Consider the following 18924-nt stretch of genomic DNA (forward strand, 5'->3'; position numbering starts at 1 on the left):
TCTTTGCATATAAGTGCAGGAACAATATTTAAGACAAATGTATATTTTATGTAGTCTGTAACTCACTAAATGTATAATATGTGACTGATATTTCTGACATTTGTTATATATGTGTTTGTTAACGTTATACAACTTGTAAATTGTATGTTTATGTATACTATACTGATGAACTGTATTGTTCAAAGTAATAACGATTTGAACCCATTGTTAGTAAAATTCTCGTCATTTGAATAGTTGTCTCATTGGACGTCATACCACATATCCTTTAATTATAATACAGTTGGAAAACACACTTGGTTTTATTGTCATTTTAGCAGGAAAAAACATACCTTCTCCTACATTAAATATTTACAAATACCAATTGCTATCTTAATCCTTTTTTAAAAACTTTTTAATAATGAATAAATTATAAGTGATGACACTGTAAACACATTCATATATATGCAATTAAGATATGAAAAGTACGTACACGTCACAGACCACCAACAACGAGGGAGGGAACATTCCAATCAAAGTCTCAACAAGGGACTTTCCTTCTTGAATTTCCCTCGGAATTCGGTATTTTTGTGATTTTAATTTTTGATTAGGATAACTAATGCTTTCTACACTGAATTTTATATGGTTTCAGGTAGATAAATCTTTCGGTATATGTATGACAATATGTCTATAGGTATGCATTATTCAAAGAGCATGTTTTCTACGTAATACACTTTTCTGCATTATTCATAGTGTATGTTATCTCCTTATCTACAGATTTCAGTAAAGTCATATGAGCCTAACAAACTTTTTTTTCGTTAGGGTTGTATACAGTTTTACCAATAAAATGTGATAAGTAACAATAAAACAAGAATTGAAATACGATGGGCATAGAACCGGTACAATCGGAATACCAACCACCAACCATTTGACATTAACTGTTTCCTCCAATAATCAATCCAAAATTAGGTTAAAAAAAATATAATGGCTTAGATAAAGACTTTCCATTTATAAGTATTCTATATTTGTAGGTTTTATTATACTATTGGGAATCAAAACAATAAAGATTAGATAAAGTTCAACAAGATAGATCGAAAGACCATCTAAATGGTAATTTGTTTTAATAAGTTTGTAGTGTATGGTAAAGTGTAAAGAAATCAAAATTTAAATATAGATAAACTGACCCTAAAACAAATATTAATATTTATCAGAGAAAAATTTTCAATAATCGGATGTTTCATGGTTTTTTGGTTTCTTCAAGAGGAAAGATTATTCAAAACTAATTATATCTAATTTATTCGTTCATAGTGTGTTAATTTACGTTTTTTTGCTTGTGTTAAGCCTTCCAATTGATATTTTATCGTGTTGTTTTCTATGTTGTGATGTTGTGCTATTGTTTCAGTAAAAGGGAGAAGGTTTGGTACCATTAAAACGTTTAATCCCGCTGCAAATGTGTGCACCTGTCCTAAGTCAGGAATCTGATGTACAGTAGTTGTCGTTTGTTTATATAATTTATACGTGTTTCTCGTTTTTTTATATAGATTAGACCGTTGGTTTTCCCGTTTGAATGGTTTTTCACTAGTAATTTTGGGGCCCTTTATAGCTTTATGTTCGGTGTGAGCCAAGGCTTCGTGTTGAAGGCCGTACATTGACCTATAATGGTTAACTTTTATAAATTGTTATTTGGCGGGAGAGTTGTCTCATTGGCACTCACATCACATCTTCCTATATCTATAAAAATCAAAATAGACGTAGTTTAAATATGATATTTAGGAAAGCTTTTCTACAAAACGTCGATATACGTCCCACGACGAAAATGTGTCAATATATGTGCCATTTGTGGGTAAACAAAATTGGAATGGCATATATTTATATGCATATATGTTTTCAAAAGTCATGACATTGTAAGTTGTTCGAAAGCAACATGACGGATTTCACATATGAAGCAGAACCTACTTACCTATCTTACATACTTGAGAGATATTATTGGTTTTTGGTTGGGTTCTTGCTGCTCAGTCTTTAGTCTATCTATCTACAGAATGTTTTTTGTTTTGTGTCATTTGTTGTTTTCCCCGCATATTTTAGTCAGTTTTTCTTCCACTTGTGATTAATCCTTTGGTATATTTCTCCTTTTCTTACTCGGACAATGGTTCTATCCATTTGAAATTCATTAACAATTGTCTGCATTGTAGTAAAGGCACATGTATGTATATACACTAGTCATCTATTTTACAAATTCAAATTCCTTCCTAACTGGACAAGGACGCGTATTTGTACATCTTTAACAGCCTAACGGAATATGGCATGGGTTATTCTTCTGGATGGAATACACGCAGGTCACCATACCTCTATACCAAGACATCCTATCAGGGGTCTCAAGACAAGTGAAAATAATATTCTTTTCCGAAAATCTTAGTCATGATTTCGATAGTTTCGGAGATGATTTTGAAATTTTCCTGTGAGGAAACCTTCATGCAGTTGCTTTCTTTTAAAAGAAACACTCCTTCATCAAGTGTGATTGTTACTGGATGAGCCTGGTTTTGAAGACAGTCAGGATTCTACTTCGTCAAAATTATCTCCCTATTACGCAAGTTCATTTTCACAATCGTAGAAATGGATGCCATTGTAGGGATGACGCGCTACAAATTTTGCTCTTGAAAACCGAGAAAGTTATCCACATAGCACCATTACGATCTCTATATGTCAGGTGTGTTTAGTTTTAAAAGACAAATGTATATACTTGATAATGAGCATCAGTTTATGATCTTACCTGCATTGATTCAACTTAAAAATATTGTCTGATCGGTTGTCAGGTGGGATTTTTGAAAATTCATAAACATTTAAAAAAATTCTAATTAAATATTTCGTGGAAGGGCAGACTAGGTTTTTGTAGTGGTTGAAAACTATAAACCCTAGTTATCACACACGGAAAATTATATTTTTTCGAAGATATACATTTTCATCATCAAACTTGAAAGATTGTCGTAAATAAAGGCAACAGTAGTATACCGCCGTTCAAACTCATAAATCCAATGACAAAAAACAAAATCGGGGTAACAAACTAAAACTGAGGGAAACGCATTAAATATAAGAGGAGAACAACGACACAACACTACAATATAACACACACAGAAACGGACTAAGCATCGTAAAGTACTTTTAGTAAAAAGATAGCTATTAGAACACACCTAATAAAATTGAGAATGGAAATGGGGAATGTGTCAAAGAGACAACAACCCGACCAAATAAAAAACAACAGCAGAAGGTCACCAACAGGTCTTCAATGTAGCGAGAAATTCCCGCACCCGGAGTCGTTCTTCAGCTGGCCCCTAAACAAATGTATACTAGTTCAGTGATAATGAACGCCATACTAATTTCCAAATTGTACACAAGAAACTAAAATTAAAATAATACAAGAATAACAAAGGCCAGAGGCTCCTGACTTGGGACAGGCGCAAAAATGCGGCGGGGTTAAACATGTTTGTGAGATCTCAACCCTCCCCCTATACCTCTAACCAATGTAGAAAAGTAAACGCATAACAATACGCACATTAAAATTCAGTTCAAGAGAAGTCCGAGTCTGATGTCAGAAGATGTAACCAAAGAAAATAAACAAAATGACAATAATACACTCTCTTTTTTTGTGATTCATTAGATAGGTATTTCACTTGATCCATATATTTCATCTTTTAGTACTGTGATTGTTTAATGTTATAAAGTCAACCTGTAGCTTTGATATATTAAAATTAAAGAATCTGAAGCGAAATGATGTTTCAAATATTCTTGCTTTGTACGTTTTCAAGACAAAATATTCAGCTTAAACACGCTCTAACATGAAAAGGTGCACTCGATTTTCTCTTTTCGATATAATTGTTACCCATTTTTGGAAATTTTTTTTGCGTCACATAATGGAAGGGCAGACACGAAAATTACTAAACTAATAGGTTGATATGTGAAACAGTTCTTCGTCCGTGGTAATTTTTTGTTTTAAATCGGAGGTTATGCATTTTCTACATCCAACTTGATAGATACCCATGTCATCGACTTGGTATTTAATTGTTCTGCTTTACTATGTAAAAGATAAATTGAAAACTTATGCAAATGGTGTTTTTAAAATTTAACACTTCGTAATTGAGAAGAAAATTGTCATTTTATTTGTTTCTATTAACTTTTAAAGTGTTTGCTACTATAGTAAACATTACAGTAAGCATTTATCACCTTCTCTAACAAAGAGCTTCGATTCTTTTGTTCTATTTCAACCGGGTTTCCGCCTGAAGAGTAACTGAGAATGTCGACTCCCGTTAAATTAGATAATGTTAGAAGTATTTTAAAAATACCAGAGTATTTGTATGATATTGGACTATCTGTACTCATTACAAAATATCTCTGATTGTGATATGTTTAGGAGGTGGTGATTAGCATTGTGAGTGATGCATGCATAGAAGGAAATTCGTACCAAGTCGAAGTAGCACATTTCTCTTCTCTTTGGAGTGTGCTTGATGACCTCATAGGAATTGGAACATTATTTATATTTATATAGAAGTTAAGCAAGCAAACAAAAAACAAAAGAGTTGTCATCCGTTTTCAATTTTTTTTTACATGAAAGTGTACTGTAATTATCCATGAAGACTTTGCCATTTAAACAAAGCCAATTTAAATGTCCTTATAATCATTTTGAAGAGATAAATGACCTTTATTGTCTCAAACTTGCGGATGTGGAGGCGTATAACGAAACAAATAAATGAGACAATTTCAAATATATACCAATCATGACCAGCGCAAATTAAACTATTGATATTAGTGTCACCCAACTGCAGTAATACGTAACTCTTCATAGGAGAATATTTTTCTATAATGAGTTTTATTGGGGCTTTTCCTGTAAACTTGATATAATTTGAATGTCATATGGTACAATTAAAGCTTATGATCAATGTTGCTATTTATACTACTGTATAACGCTAGTAATACAAATTTATACTTCACTACAATCGAATTATATCGCAAAAGCAATATTCACATTTTGCTTTTGAATCAATTTTCGTAAACAAGAGCCGGAAGTCATTTGTCAAAATGTTCAGTTCAGTGAAACTTCAGGGATGTTAGAAATTCCTTCAGTAATCAGCTTAACTTGATGGTGCTGTCTTTCTGATAACATTTTTAATTCCCTGAGATGCAGTAGTTAGAATAAACGACATTAGAACAAAACGAGGACTGAACTGTTAATACAATAATTAATCAGATATAATCTAATATTTAATCTTTTCAATATGAAATTGACTAGAGAATTGCTTGTGGCACATCTATAGAATTACATTTTCTGGTTAATAATTTTCTTTTATCATACAACAGCATCATTTTTAACAAGTCATTAACTCTACACACTAATTATTTTACATAGGCTTATTGCATGTTACCCAGTTTGCATTGATTTACGGGATATTTTCCTTTAAAGTTGGATTTAGATTAATGCGTACTTAGCAAAAAACATGTGACCTTAATATGACGTAAAAATATTATCACTCTTTGGTTTGAAGTCTGTAATGTATAAATTTATATTTGTTGGGATTTAACTTTCCTAGTTTAATTAAAACAAATATTGACGATACATTGAGGGTGACCAATAATCTCGTTTGGTATTTTTAACCAGGGTACTTAAATCATGGGTTAACAAACAAGTTAAATTCTATGAAAACATGAACATAGTATAAAATTGTTACATCAACAAAATTAATGACCTACTTCTATTTCTCTATGTTAGGTGGAAGATTTAATTGCAAAACATAAACACATTGTTCATGTTTAAATATCATTTAAGTATTATATTGATCGGAACTAACTGTGTTACTTAACAGGAGATAACCAAAAAAAAGAAACCAATTTCAAGTGATGAGACAAGAAAATGAGAAGACAAAGCAAAACAGCGTACATGAAACGGGAACGTATAAAACTAGACATCTATCAAAATCGAATGTGATACCAGGTACTGTAGAAAGTTTCATTCTGCTAACCCCGTCCTATTGCCCAAAAAATATAATAATGACCAAACCTATAGGAAGAATCGATGTCATAATCGGTAATTTATTTATAAACAAATATTTAGTTTACCGATAAAGGTAAAGATAAGAAGAAAACACTTAATATGTAAACAGTCATTTCTTAAACTCTCTATGATGAAATCGATCAATTTTAGATACCAATCGTAGATAACACCCAGTTATATTATCTGTCTTTGTACGGTGTAACATATTATTAGTTTTATCGTCGATGCAACTACAGTTGGACTTCCCCGAAGCTATCACAGTCCATGAAGTCATCACTTTAGTGTTGATATCTTTGGTATGTTCCTTTTCTGTAAAATTTTTGTAAAATAATGAATTAAATTAAATATTTAAGATGTTCAGTGTTCGAGTCCTTAAAAAGTTCATCAGTAAATACCAAGACCTTGTTGATAAATATTCCGTATCAGCTTCACAAATAATACATGATGGTCTTGATGTATAGATTCTGCGTACTGATGTTGTTTATCATCATAACAACGTGTTTTATTGTTCTTTCATTTGTCTTTGTTCTATTATTAATATTACTTTTACTGTTGGATTGTTTTATGTGATATCCAATTAACGTAGCTTGGTACTTAAACATCCCGTCAATGTGTTTGTATTGTCTTTTATTTTTTGCTGGTGTGTTTTGTATATGCAAAATACTTTGAACCACAAACGTCAAAATCATTCAATCGCGTAATGGAATGAACTATTTGTGGATTCTTATAAGTTCTATATAACTTTTGGACTATTTTTAATCTCGGTCTATTTCTGAAATTAATTCTTACATACTTTTGATTTTTTAACCCTGTATGCTAACATTGCCTATGTGAAATTTTTAAATTGTTTGTATATACATCGAACGACAAATATATGTGACGTATAAAATTTTCTGACGTCAGACACGCGAATCAATGAATGTGTTTATAGATAGATGTTTTTGTGTTCTGTTAAATTGTTCCTTTTAAAATTGTTACACGATGATGAATGCTGTGTCCATATTTTGACTATTTTATTTATTATGTCTGATTAGTTCACGCATCATTGTAAATATAAAGGAATTTGATGAGACTGTCATCAAAGTGAGAGGGTTAGCGCTATAAAACCAGGTTTAATCCACCATTTTCTACATTTGAAAATGACTGTACCAAGTCAGGAATATGACAGTTCTTGTCCATTCGTTTTTGATGCGTTTGTTATTTGATTTTGCCATGTGATTATGGACTTTCCAATTAGATTTTCCTCTGAGTTCAGTATTTTTGTTATTTTACTTTCTACTTCAGGAATAGATTAGCTAGGTTGTATTTAGCATAACTTTTCGAAATTTACGGTTTTTAATTATCTTCAAGACCATTTGTAAAATTGTAACATCTCAGCTGCTCCAGACGATTAAAGTCATAAGAAACCTCAAATCAAAAAAAATAATGCATATGTTTTTTATAACTCAATGGATAGTTTTCATTGTAAAACTTAGGTCCATATACTTTTTTCTGAAGAAAATTCTTTAATTTATTCATATTTAGAAGAAGTTTACTTTATTTGAATTGCTTCCTTCCAGCAAGCAATTCCCCCGATATATTTTCCGTATGCAAGGTGACCTCAGTGTGACCCATCTCGTTAAAATCCGGTGACCACAATACGCATGGATGTCCTTAAAATAAACTTTTATCTGAATTTACATGTTAAACACGTGCTCAATTTCCATGCTTTTTTGTTTATTTTTCGTCAATTGTTGACAAACAGGTGACAATCGTTAAACTTCGGCTTCAAAACACGAACTTCAATTACCTGCCATATTTTCACAACAACACTGACCGATTGAAAAAAAAATTGACGATTATACGAAATTTACACGAAAAAAATGATAAATTCGAGCACAGAAGACTAAGTTTATGTTGTTTGTATGCATTGGTTTAAGAATTGGAAGAACATTATTTTTCACCGGTCACTCGTTTCTTATGACTTTAAGCCTTTGTTTATTAATTAGTGTTGTTGCTTTATGTTCACTTGGGAATTTATATCATGAATATGAAGACTTTGATAAATAAACCTATTTTAAACTGAAACAGTTTTTTGGATCAGACATAAAAAATGAATAATAAAGCTACATTCCGTTTTTCGCTCAATTTTTTAGCTTTTTACACCGATAAATTTAGTGCTATTCAGACAACTCGCTTGGAGTCAATTTAGATCTGTTCCGTAGTTCTTATTAACCTGTACACATCAACATCATACTGAATTGAAAAGTACTGAATTTACCGAAGTGGTTGATTGAAAGACTGGACATGACTGAATAATTTATTGTTCAAACTTTCCAGATGATGTTAAGATTGAAATGACCATTGAAGACTAAAATGCATTAACTATGTTTTTAATTGATTAAAACAAAATAACAACTAATTCAAAGTAGTGACTCTGCATCAACAAAAGGCGAGGCATTTGATCTATCAAAAGCCAACTTATAGACCTGTCAAAGAGTAGTTGTTCACGAAAATCAAGTATTTTACATAAAATCACATTGTTTATTGACAATGATACTGGTCTTCACGCTGTGATAACGATATATTTTCAATATTGCATAATATGGGAGACTGTATACTTCGTCCGATTGTGTATGCTGAATGCAAGACCATATGTACTTGTCTATTTTCGATTTCATGACACATAAAATATGTTTGTCCATTGTTATATCTTTTTTACATTTTCGTAATATGTGTTATCATCAAAAAGTAGCAAAAAAATTTGCTGATATTTAAGTATTTGTTATTTAAGAACATAACGAGACAAGTGATATTAATAGACATATCAGCAAACGTGAACAGGTTAAGGGCGTCTACAAATTCTAACTACAAGAATTTTAACCCACCATTTTTTCAAAAAATGTCCTGTTCCAAGTCAGGAAAATGGCTATTTTTATCTTATAGTTCGTTTCTGTGTGTGTTGCATTTTAGTGTTTCTGTTGTGACGTTGTTTTCCTCTTATATTTGATGTGTTTACCTCAGTTTTAGTTTGTAACCCGGATTTGTTTTTTCTCAGTCGATTTATGATAATGAAGACTTTTCCTCGACTTATTTTAAGTAGCTTCTAAACGTTTAGTTGTTATTATTGTTACAAAAGTAACCTGAAACTTGATTTAATTGTTATTGGTCTGGTATGACAAATGTTACTAGACGGCTTTAATTTGTAAGATATTGAATATATTTCGTTCTAAGTGGTTTATATTTGGAACATTCATTGTTTAACAGCATACATCCCCTGGATGTGTCAATACAACTTTTTAATTAAAGAAGATAGATTCAGGTCTGTACGGGTAATATCAACATTTGAAGCTAATATAAGTAATACACTTCTGCATCAATTAGATGTCAAAATCGCAGTTATTAAGATTATTTCAACGGAACTGCCAAAAAAAAAAGCCAACCAAAATTAAAAACATTATAAAAAAAGATCATTACCAATCAATAAAACAACTAGTTCTGTAAATTTCATTTTTATGTTCATTATATACTAGTACCGTAATTTACAAAGACGCGTGGGTTTTCTATAATTGTATATATTTTGCATTTCAGTTTCAGTTTCAACGCCGCTGGAGATCAAAATAGACATGACTGTGAAAGTCGCTTGCTTTGAAATTCAATAAAATGCTTTTGAAAGTAAGTCTAATATTGTAAACTTTAAACCATGAAACTCTTGTTTTTCCTACATACTAGTAGTCGGTTTCCCGGTCGTTATTGAAATATATTTTGTACATTCCGAAGGCATACTGAATATTACACGGATGGGACCAACATATTCCTACACCACTTAACAGTTCCAAATTTCCAAGCAAAGTATTGCATACCTGTCGTCAATGTCCTATAGGTCCGCTTCAAACGAAAAAAGTATGAATTTCCAAGTAGAATCTAAATATTGTTTAGTACTTGTTGGAAGGAGAAAAAATTGCCGAGGTGCTGACAAATTTGATCCAATATTATCGTGGAAATGTGGAGTTTAAAATACACACAAGTTGACACCATCGAACATTCAAATAGTGCAGAAGGACAGGTGCTCATTTCAAAACAAATTATTTAATAAACATTGATCGTAGAGTTATACTGACATTTTCATCACGTACGAATTTTTATTTTCGTAAGAATTTTTTGTGTTTTTATGGGTTTTGTGGAACGCACAAATATCCCGGTTTTACATTCAGCTTTATAAATCAAAATGTCCTGTGTTTGTAGCAATATACCAGTCTGTAGTATCAATTCCTTAGTACATGTAATATACCAGTCTGTAGTATTAATTCCTTAGTACATGTAATATACCAGTCTGTAGTATCAATGCCTTAGTACATGTAATATACCAGTCTGTAGTACCAATGCCTTAGTACATGTAATATACCAGTCTGTAGTATCAATGCCTTAGTACATGTAATATACCAGTCTGTAGTATCAATGCCTTAGTACATGTAATATACCAGTCAGTAGTATCAATTACTTAGTACATGTAATATACCAGTCTGTAGTATTAATGCCTTAGTACATGTAATATACCAGTCTGTAGTATCAATGCCTTAGTACATGTAATATACCAGTCTGTAGTATCAATGCCTTAGTACATGTAATATACCAGTCTGTAGTATCAATTCCTTAGTACATGTAAACACAATAAAATATGCCAATCGATATATAAAAACATAATTAAACATATATATGAATGGACAACAAACATCCTTTTTTTCAAATAGGAAAAAAGATATTTTTATAAACCTTATATAAACTTTGAATTGCATTTAGCCTCGAAACATATTCGTCCGTTACAATACAAGAAACGTGCTGAATCCAGTAACTCTGTGGTGATGATCACCAATTAAATCGAGGGTTGTTTCCAGTTCTTCATACTGCTGGAAGTCATGTCTGCTTTATCAAAGATATGATGATTTTTGTTTGATTAGCCTCAGCATTATTATTAGAGAACTTCAATAAAATTATTGACATAAAGTTCTACTGCTGGCTATCCGAAAACTATTAGAGCCAATCTTCAACTAGAAATTATATATCATTTGTCAATTTTCCTCCCGTTTTCTTTTTACTTAATTATTACCTGGGGGAACATGAAAAAGCTATGAATGCAAAAATTAATTATATATGGAAGTTATACGATAAGCGCATAATTGCCCAGTTTCAATGCAACTAATCTCGGTGTCAGGAAGATGCGACGACAAAGAATCAAAAGATGTAAAAGGTACAACATGTGTCAATTAAAAAACGTTCTAAAAATAAGAATCATTCTTGTAAGTAAAAAATTAATACGTAAAATTTTAAAAGTTTTCCTATGGAATTTATATAATCATATATGTCGGATCTTAAAATCACTGTCCTTATCAAGTCATTCTCAAAGCAGTCGATTTAGCATTATGAATTCCAAGCAATTGTCAACGCTTGATAATGAATTATGTGTATTTGCTGTATGTTCAAAGATCTTAAAAAAACCTTTAAAGATCATCAATCCTTATATTGTTTTAGATTCTTACTGGAATAAATAATTAATAGTGTTATAATGTAGTTTTTAATTTCATTAAAGAACTTCCACTGTCAAATCTTAGATCTCGTGTTTGCTATCTTTGTCTATTTATTGGACCGTACTTTGACCTATAATGGTTTACTTTTACAAATTATGACTTGGATGGAGAGTTGTCTCATTGGCACTCATACCACATCTTATTATATCTAAAAACCAGAATTGTCCTAGAGTTAACAATTATAAACGATTGAGTAGCTTGAACATTCTGTCAAGTATGAGTTTATTGTTCATTATTGCGACTATGACGAATGTAAGCATGTTTTAATTTTGTTTGTTGCATTTTACCCGTGCTTCAGGAGTTCTTGTCTATATTTAATTGCTAAACTATAAAAATCAATGGTGATAGAACAGAGTTGATAATTGAACTGTAATTGTTAGTGAATTGGTTAGTACTATAGCTGTCAAACCATTATAGTAATCGTCTTTTCTTTTTATGCTTAAATATTGATGGAACTTCATTCTTTTATACTTTTATTGTTTTAACGTTAGAGTGATATTCTTGAACATTTGCCGAAACGATGCTTTCAATTGAGTGAAGATATACAATTTTTAAAATATGAATAGCAAATATAATTTTTTCTTTAAACTTTTCTGTTAATCTAACACTATCGATGTAAGTAATGGGCCATTTTCGTTTATTAACTTTTCTCTGGTCAAAAGGAGAGGCATTGCCGCCTCCCCTGTCCCCGGTTTCTACAAAAGTTTGTCGTTGTTATTATAGCATCTTACTGTGCGTGCTTTCTTCAAGGAGAGGCGAAAGATACCAAAGGAATGTGTTAACTCACAAGTCGAAAATGAATTGACAATGTCATGGCAAAGATAAACTAGAGGCTCTAAAGAGCCTGTGTCGCTCACCTCGGTCTATGTGCATAGTCAAAAGGACACAGATGGATTCATGACAAAATTGTGTTTTGGTGATGTTGATGTGTTTGTAGATCTTACTTTACTGAACATTCTTGCTACTTACAAATTTCTCTATCTATAATAAACTTGCCCCTTTAGTTACAGAGGAAAATATTATTTGTAAAAATTTACAAAAATTTACAAAAATAATGAAATTCGTTAAAAATTGACAATAAAGGGCAATTACTCCCTAAGGGGTCCACTGACCATTTTGGTCATGTTGACTTATTTAGGGATCTTACTTTGCTGAACATTATTGCTGTTTACAGTTTATCTCTATCTATAATAGCCAAAAACAGCAAAATTTCTTAAAAAATTACCAATTGGGGACAGCAACCCAACAACCAGTTGTCCAATTCATCTAAAAATTTCAGGGCAGATAAATATTGACTTGTTAATCAATCTAACCCTTGTCAGATTTGCTCTAAATGCTTTGGTTTCAGAGTTATAAGCCAAAATCTACATTTTACCCCTTTGTTCTATTTTTAGCCATGGCGGCCATCTTGGTTTGTAGGCTGGGTCACCGCACACATTATTAGACTAGATACCCTAATAATGGTTGTGGCTGAGTTTGGTTAAATTTGGCCTAGTAGTTTCAGAGGAGAAGATTTTTGTGAAAAAATTACAAAAATTAACGAAAAATTGGTAAAAAATAACTATAAAGGGCAATAACTCCTTAAGGGGTCAATTGACCATTTTGGTTATGTCGACTTATTTGTAAATCTTACTTTGCTGAACATTATTGTTGTTTTCAGTTTATCTCTATCTATAATAATTTTCAAGATAATAACCAAAAACAGCAAAATTTCCTGAAAATTACCAATTCTGGGGCAGCATCCCAACAACAGGTTGTCCGATTCATCTGCAATTTTCAGGGAAGATAGATCTTGCCTTGATAAACAATTTTACCCCTTGTCAGAGTTATAAGCCAAAATCTACATTTTACCCCTATGTTCTATTTTTAGCCATGGCGGCCAAGTTGGTTGGTTGAACGGGTCACCGGACACATTTTTTAAACTAGATACCCCAATGATGAGTGTGGCCAAGTTTGATTAAATTTGGCTCAGTAGTTTCAGAGGAGAAGATTTTTGTAAAAGTTAACGACGACGACGACGACGGACGACTGACGACCGACGACGGACGCCAAGTGATGAGAAAAGCTCACTTGGCCCTTTGGGCCCGGTGAGCTAAAAATGATATAAAACTTACTATTTGTCATAGGAATGACATGTAAAACATATTTAAAAGGTTTTTTTTGTGAATGATCTACAAGTTGATGATAAGAAGAAATGTATATATATTTTTTTTATTTTACTCAAGTGACTCATATATAATAAATTGTACTACGATTTTGGTCCTTTAAATAAAGGATCATCTTTCCAATACATTGGAAATGCTTCTCTTGGTCCCTGTAGCGTGTTCGCCTGAACAGAAGGAAAACATTTGTTCGAAACATGGCCTGGTAACACTGAAGCAGAATTCTGTATGTCATTATACTAAACATTATTTTTATGCGTTTTGGAGCTAATCTGATCAAGAAGCAAGTAACGTTCACATTGTTTACTTTCTTGATTTAAACAGATACGTACGTTATTTGTAATTTTTGAACAATTTGTCAATGCAGTGCAATGACAGAACCTTCAGTCAATCTAGTTTTTAGTTTCAATATAATAACAATGAAAGCAACACAACATGTTTGAAAAGTAGGTGAAACCCATTGTCATATTGAAGGTCTGTTCTATGTATTGCATTACGTCTAGACGAGTCATGTACTTTTTATCTTAATAATATTCATAATGTTTAAATTCCCATATGTTTTCTGCAATTTTACTCATCAATCAAATTGTTTACATTCCAAAACTGATAAATTAAATAAAGCAATTATATACATGTCTGAAAAACGTCGGTTATTGTATTATATTTTATTTGCTGCAGCTGTTTTACTAACTGAATTGCAATCCCAAAACGGTTCAGTATTATTTTCGTTTTAACAATATATGAATTGCACTTGTAAAGTAAAAAGCAGACTGCAATATGAATGATGAGGGTAGGTACACATTAGAGACAACATCAAACTATTAAAAAGTTAAATCACAAAATTACTGAACTCCGAGGAAAATTCAAAACGGAAAGTCCTTAATCAAAATTAATGGCAAAATCAAATGATAAAACACATCGAATGGACAACAACTGTCATATTCCTGACTTGGCCATCTCTTATAGTTTTGGTGTATGTATCTAAAGCATTGTTTAAAGCTAGGTTCACACTGCCGATCATATCAACTCGATCAAGACAAATTACGTAATCGGGAGACTGGTCTGACTCAATCGACAAGGATGTTCGGGATAGTCTAACTTACTCGTTATTGATCTGACTTTCTACCCGAGAGTTTTTGACATGTCAAAAACAATCGAGTAAGGACCGAGAAGCAAGTCACTCGAGAAGAGATCGAAAATTCGTCGAGTAGCGGTCGAATTGATCGGGAAAGGATCGTGTAGAGATCGAGTTTGGTCGGAATACAAATATTTTACCGATCAGTACTCGATCATTTCGACCTTTGCTCGACTAATGTCCGATCATTTCCAGATTAACTCGACCAATGTCCGATCGCTTCCAGATCACTGCGACTTCTATATTTATTTTATCCCAGATCAACTCGACCAAAACCCGATCTCTTCGCGACCACATTCGACCACTCTTCGATCTCTACTCGGCCATACACGAGAACACATGACTGCTACACGATTCTCTAAAAGTGTGTGCAGATCTGATTAACTTTCATAACTCTGCCTCCGCAAAAATATATTGGCAACATCATATTTAATTGTACAAAAATTCTTCTATGAACAGTACGTGTCGTTACTTTTGCAAGGAGGGGAAACATTTTAAAAGAGAGGCAAAAGACACCAAAGGAACAATCAAACTCAAAGGGCGAAAAGAAAGTGACACAGCCATAGCAAAAAACGAAAACCGACGAGAATACAAACAGCAGTCTACATAACATAGAAAACTAAAAACTAAGGAACACATAACCCTACAAAAACCTGGGATGAACTCAGGTGTTCCGGAAGGGAAGAATATCCTGCAACTTTGACACCAGCGGATTTTTCAAATATGAAAGTTATTGTGCAATCAAAATTCATTATTAGACTGCTGACGACTAAGTTATCTTTCGAAGTTGGTTTATAAGAACATCGATCAAGATTATATTTACCTGTTTTATGGGTTTTATTCTGTTTTGTCTGTCCGTATTTTTCGTTTGTCCAGAAATGTTTGTACTAGTATAAAATAAAAAAAGAAGATATAGTGCAATTGCCAACGAGACAGCCCTTAACAAAACACCAAAATGACATAGAAATGATTTTAAAATAACAACTAAAGTTCACCTTATTGTCATATTTTTCATTCGAACTTTTTTACGTAATTTCACACAAAAAGGAGACGAAATACAAATATGTTTTTGTTTGGTGCGAATTTTGTTCTTACACTAGCGATACAAACAGTTCAGCGTGCACACGTTTTGATTCTTTTGTTTCTAACATACTTTTGCGAAGTTTGCATAAACTTTGACAAACTTTACACTCGCTGATAATGTGTCTACTGTTTGTCGTTTGTCGTTTTGTTAGTTCAAACGATATATTTCTTTCTATAAACTTTAACATTAAATCAATTATTTAAACGTGTTCTTGCTTGTCATAACTCAAAATATTGTCTAAAATTACTAAAATTTAGATATTACCCTCCTTTCTTTCATAGCTGTTATTTTATGAAAAAAAAGGAGGGTAATACCCAAATTTGAGTAATTTTAGACAATATTTTGAGTTATGGAAAGCAAGAACATAACTCATTTTTTAAAAAGGCTTTATCATCAATATCTTCATACATTCATCTGATTAGGATGAAAAACTGTCAATAAAATTAAATATGCATAGAGGAGCGATGTCTCTATGCCTATAACATCTTCTACGGAGGCTATTTCCCCGCGTAATAAGTTCAAATAACAACAAAATGTGCATGCGTTTTTGACAGTTCAAATAGGGCCAGCAAACTCTGATTAAACGATTTATGTGTTTCTACTACTGTAACGTTACACAAACTATAACAAATGGCACACAACGTTTAATAAACTTTGGTTAGAAAGAAATTCACTCTTGATCTCTTGGTAGATATATTTAAAGTTGTTAATAGTTTCAGAAAAGGTATCACTCCAGTGGATTGAAATTCTACTTTGGGTCAAATTTTGGGGAAATATGTGACATCTTTGCCCTCTTTTTGCAATATTTTTAAGCAAATACATGCAGGTTGTTGCCATACAGCAAACAGAAAATAAGTATCTTTAACCATTCAACTACTGTATATCAAATCTATGAAAAATACTGATTACATACTTATGCACATACATGTATTTTACACAAACAGTATGATTTAATTGTAAGAAAGCAAGGAAAAGGGGATGGTAAAGTTTATGTATTATTATATTGCTATCTAACAAAAGTACTAATCCAGTGACCAATCTCATTTTGTGGTGTCAGTTCCAAAAAAGAGCAATACAACTACCATTACATATCAGTGTCCACTATGAGGAAGTTTTTATAAGCATTGGGTTCCTCTTTGTTAACTTGGTACAAGTCTCTTATACTGCCCACATGTGGTCAGCGTGTCTGCCACTGCCTCACCTAGATTTCCCGGCGCCCGTTGCTGTCTACACCTTCTTGATCGTCTTCTTTTCATTCTCCAAGCTCCGTTGCCGCTATTAACCCGTCTCTCTGAGCCCATACCACCTTGCCCACAAATCCAATTGCTTTATTTCTATATAGATATTTTAAGTGTATGATTTTACTCGGACCTTCTACTAAATATAACCAAACATACGGAAAATGTGTCCATGGGACACTGATAATACCCCAGCTAGCATATATAACATTATAAAGGGTCATTACTCAAAAACGGTCACCCTAATTCGCATTTGAACTATGTTTTATGGTAATAAGCACTGTGTATACGGCGTTTCATAAAATTTGGTTGAGGCTAAATAAAATTAGAGAACGGAATCTAATAGTGTTGGGACGTACGCACATACGTACGGACGGACAAGGGTAACACGTAAAACCCACTACGAAGCGGCGGGGAATAAAAGTATCGAACGTTTTATACTAAAATTGTGCATACCCGACCAATTCTCGATTATCCCTACGACCCATATACGATCAGGTCGATCTGGTCTGGTCGAGATTAGACTGAGATCGTGAAAAAGTTGATTTGGTCTAGCTAATCGAGTAAAGATCGTGAATTGATCGGAACTATCGAATAAGTATTCATTTCGTTGTCGGGATGGAGTCCTGATGGGGTCGTTAATTGTCCAGTGAAGGTCGTTTACAGTCGGATGGCGGTCGGGTAGAAGTCGTAAACATTTGGTTGAGCTTGGTTGTGGAAATTTGGACAATCGGGTTCATCGAGTTGATCTGATCGGCAGTGTGAACCTAGCTTAACAGTGCTTTTTTTAATTCATATATATGTTATTGTACCTACCGCAGTCCCACTAGGCCACGATCGCACTACGATCTGTGAAAAAAATGCAAATTTGGATGATCGTAGTACGATCGTGTAGATCGTAGTAATAATAATAATAATAATAATAATATCTTTATTTAGAGAGAGTAACTCATTTGGATTACACCAATTTTCAATAAGGCTCTCTTAATACAATAATAATTACATTACAAATAAACAATGCATCAATAATAATAAATTAAATAAAGATTATGTACAATTTAAAATACAATAAACAATTATGATATGGCATTACAGTAAAAATATGATGGTAATGTTAAAAGTACATAGATTTGTATTTATGTTTAAATTCGGATACTGTATTTGATTTTTTTATTGAATTAGGAAGAGCATTCCACACTTTTGGTCCATTGTACGAGAAACTAGACTTATACAACTCTGTATTTGGTTTTGGAATAATAAAATTATCTGAGGATGAAAATCTCGTATTATATTTTTGGTTTGCAGAAGCTGATACAATAAGACTGGACATATATTCTGGAGCTAAGCCATGTTTTGCCTTATACATTAGTAATGATTTGTGATAAAGTATTCTTTGTGTGATTGGCACAATGTTACATTCGTGAAATAATTCTCTTGAAGGTTTGGTGTAATCATGTTCGTCTAAAATTATTCTTGCTGCCCTTTTTTGCAGTTTTAGTAAACTATCTAATAGAAAGTTATTACAGTTTCCCCATATTGAACAACAATAATCTAAGTGAGGTAAAACGTAAGCGTTATAGTACATTTGTCTAGCTTTATGATTTAGATATTTCTTTATCCTTTTTAGTAAAGCTAAAGAAGAGTTAACTTTTTTGATTATATAATCGATATGAGAAGACCAAGATAGAGATGCATCAATAAAAACACCTAGAACTTTTTCACATG

This window comes from Mytilus edulis, chromosome 4 (genome assembly GCF_963676685.1).
Source record: "Mytilus edulis chromosome 4, xbMytEdul2.2, whole genome shotgun sequence".
Taxonomy (NCBI): Eukaryota; Metazoa; Mollusca; class Bivalvia; order Mytilida; family Mytilidae; genus Mytilus; species Mytilus edulis.